Source organism: Poecilia formosa, unplaced genomic scaffold, assembly GCF_000485575.1.
Source record: "Poecilia formosa unplaced genomic scaffold, Poecilia_formosa-5.1.2 Scaffold1077, whole genome shotgun sequence".
In the NCBI taxonomy this organism is placed as follows: Eukaryota; Metazoa; Chordata; class Actinopteri; order Cyprinodontiformes; family Poeciliidae; genus Poecilia; species Poecilia formosa.
In genome coordinates, this window is record NW_006801016.1 from 10,208 (window position 1) to 13,974 (window position 3,767).

Sequence of the window (3,767 nt, forward strand, 5' to 3'; positions counted from 1 at the left end):
CCTCACTCCCTGTTAAACCACTAAACCTGCAGTACTCCACAGCAGCCACTAGAGGGCCTCACTCCCTGTTAAACCACTAAACCTGCAGTACTCCACAGCAGCCACTAGAGGGCCTCACTCCCTGTTAATCCTCTGGTTGTTGAGTCTTTGGACTGAAGACAACAGAGACATGAAGCAGTAAAGATCAGAGACAGAGCTGCTGAGGAAGCAGAAAACTCTCTGATTGGTTGAGTTGCTTTGAGGGTTTTTGTTGGATTTTGTTTATTTTTAATTTGATAATTTTAATGTTGCCTACAACTTTCTTCAGATGACCGTTTATAACTGACGACATACATATCGATCATAGACCAGAAAACCTGACCACCTACCTTTTTGGTAGGCTACCCACCATGTGTTTCCTGAGTAGATCAATGTCCGTGGAACCTTTAGACCACATTGTTGAACTTTTTATCAATTTCCTTGAACTAATGTTGTGCAGTTTTGAGGACAGGTTGCGGTACGCAGCTTCTCTGTGTTTTAGAGTCCAGTTACATGGCGACCACGTTGCTGTCCACATTCCCATCAGTTTCAGTTCAAAGTCTCCATCTCTTTTTAGTCCATGTACCACTAAGTTTTCCTGTTGAAAATGACAAAGCATTAAATTCCCAAACATGAGCTCAAAACTTTTACAGATAAATCCTTAATGTGATGCACTGTCCCCAAGTGCAGAGGGCAACTTCTTGAGTGTCATATTGGCTAAAATGCTGAACTCATCCAGGTAGTTTGCATCATGCATTGCATAGAGAATCTGCAAAAGAAAAGGTTGTGAACCTGAAGTTTTTTCCAGTGAAATCTGGTAATTCCCAGATCTCTCTTTGACAGGCTTGAGATGCGGCGACTGAAGAACAACCTGCAGATGGCCACTAGTATCTCGTTCCAAACGGTACTTCAGAGGATTTCTGTTGAAGAAATTTAATTTCTCTTGTTTGACAAAGCTGAAAGGTTTTGTGGTTGCATTAATAATGTCCTGATTTTGTTTCGTGTCCAGTAAATGGTCAAGATCCTCATTTCCTGATCTGTGATTTATATTTTCTATGCTTTCATACCGATTATATGTTTTCTCTTGGTCACAAGTGAAAGACACATGATTTTTTTGGATACAGAAGTTAATGGGGCCACAATGCTGGATCAACAAATTCCTTTTCCACATCTTTCAGCCTCATAATCCAAAAGGGGGAACATCCTTTAATTGTTCAATTTGCCATATAATTGTTCAGTCCATCTGCAGCGGATTGTTTTTCACTTATGAAGCTCTGATTTTAATAGTTTGGCCACACAAGCCTCACCCTCCTCACCCAGTTTTCTTAATATTTGTTCATCTTCTTTATTTTGATGTTTCTTCCTTCAACAGTTTTTGTCTCACAGTCAAAGCTGCCAAATCAGCTTCAGCATCAAAATGAACAAATGAAGTAGAAAAAGAAGCTCAGGCTTTTCCTCCAGAAGCTGATTTAGGCGACACACTGGTTCTGCTTTCTACATCTGACACACCTTCACAAACACAAAAACAACTGAGTTTATTCATACAGCATCAATTCACCAAAAAGCAAAGAAGCAATAACTACGGTGGCCGACAGGTGCAAATGCGCAGCAACAGAGAAAACATGCAAACAAAAAAGAGACGCAAACAAAAGTCCCTCCTGCTTTGTAATGAAGCGATTCATTGTTGAACTGAGCAGATATTTCAGATCTATACATCTACATTATCATCTAAAAACTTTGTAAAAAATCATTTTGTGTAATTTTAAGTGTAATACAGCACAAATAATTTTGCCGCCATTGCTGCTTTTCTGAACACCCGTTTTAAAGGATGCAGACCCTAAATTCGGACTCAGCTGCTTTTGTTCGACTCCCCCTAGTGGTCTGGAGCACTTCCGTTTTCAGCACTTTTTGTTTACGTCTCTTCTTTTGTTTGCTGCATTTCATTTGTTTGCGTCTTTTTTTGCTTGCATGTTTTCTCTGTTGCTGCGCATTTGCACCTGTCAGCCACCGTGAATAACAGTTAACGTGTCAAGTTCAGTTTATATTTCAGCTCCGTTCAAATTTTCAAAGTAAGTCAGCAGAATGCATCAAGTAACTGTCTTTATAGCAATCAGACACAGAGACCCAGTGGATCATCTCCAGAAGGACTACATGGACTTACTGGCAGCAGCAGCTCAGCCAGCGCCCCCTGCAGGAAGGAAGTTGCTCCAGTTAAGAGAACATTGTGCTTTAATTATCCTCATCTGCTCTCCTAGGAAATGGACTGAAGTTTTTACTGAAGCAGGAGCTAGAAGAAAAACAACATTAAACATGCCTGAATAAACAGCTATCACTCACATTTGCTGCTATAATTGTTATTGACTGAAAAGCTCTGCTGTCGACAGCATGCAGGTTGTGTCGCGATGCAATAAGGTGTAGCTGAGACAAAACAAGCAGGAGATCGCAGGACAAAGTATCAACCGTCTGTTAGCATCACAAACTATTCAAGGAAACATGATCCAGTTTTATGTGAAGAAAGAGACGAATGTCCGAATGAAAGTCTGGGTACAACGGTTCTGAAAACCAGATAGTGAACTTTACCTCTGTGACCTCTGACCTCCAGCAGATTGCGCGTTCTTCCAGCAACAAAGATAATCATGTTTACTTTTAAATTGCAGCAGATCACAAATAATATTGATTTGAACTATTGATAACTGCAGTAGGTGATCCTGACAGGCATGAATGCTGACGTCCCAAATATTTAGACTGAATTTCAAACAACATGTTCGGTAGATGTAAAAAAATAATTGCTTCAGTTTTCTTTGAAAATCAGATAAAAGACTTTATTTTAACTCCAAATGTATTTGCAGCTAGTATTTAAATGATCATTTAACACCTAATATTTCAATCAGGGCTTGTGAAAGTGATATGTACCATGCCTCTAAGTCATTGGGCTCTTTGCACGTCAGCTTCCACGTTCGGGGAAACGCGGCTCGGTCGGTTCGGTCCCTAACCCTTATGCTAGTAGGCAATATTCTCGGACATTTTTCTTATAAAAATGTGTTATTTAAGTATCTAAACATTCTAATCCATTCTAGCGGACAATGTTTTTACCTTAATTTATTCTTAGGCCAAGTAACGGGGAGGTTCCGGTTCGGGCTTTTTGCTAACGGACCATGAAGAAGCTCAACAAGCCTCATAGTTTAACAGCAGAGCAGCTCNTGATGGCCATACCACCACCTCGCCGCCTTAGGCTCCGCCCAGCGACAGGTGTTTAGACGCAGACAGCCAATCAAATTCAGTGCTGCACATTTCAAAGGAGGAGCGTTTGCAGAATGAGGCTGGTACCGACCGGGATCATCTGCAATAAATCACATTTAAAACACGACTTTATGGTCATTTCATCTCTCCTGCGACGGTGGACAGTGTGGATAGTTCTAATACTATCCACACTGATTTATCAACAAATTAAGCAAAAAAATTGCAAGATATCATATTGATGTTTTGAATAAAGAACCAATATCTTAACATGTACGGCTGATATTTTGGTTTTAGCAGCTGATCAGGCGTGTTCATAGTTTGGTTTCTTTAGGAAGCTGGAGTATGATTAAATATGAGCTGTACTGAGTCACAGACAGATGAAGAATAAACATGTTTGAATGAAAGTCTAAATAATCTGACTGTAAACCAGTTTGTGTCCTTTTGATAAGTGATAAAAACAATCCAAGAAGTTTCTGAATCTCCATGGAGATGAAGAAACGATTAAAACA

General features: G+C 40.0%; 1 long non-coding RNA gene across 1 annotated transcript; it reads right to left on the reverse strand.

The window, feature by feature from the left end:
• Positions 1 to 1,050: 1,050 nt before the first annotated feature.
• LOC103132476 (uncharacterized) lies at positions 1,051 to 2,304 on the reverse strand. The gene is made up of 2 exons (XR_475565.1): positions 2,180 to 2,304; positions 1,051 to 1,527 (listed from the first exon to the last, which is right to left on the reverse strand). It is a non-coding gene; the product is annotated as an uncharacterized LOC103132476 (long non-coding RNA).
• Between the last annotated feature and the right edge of the window lie 1,463 nt (positions 2,305 to 3,767).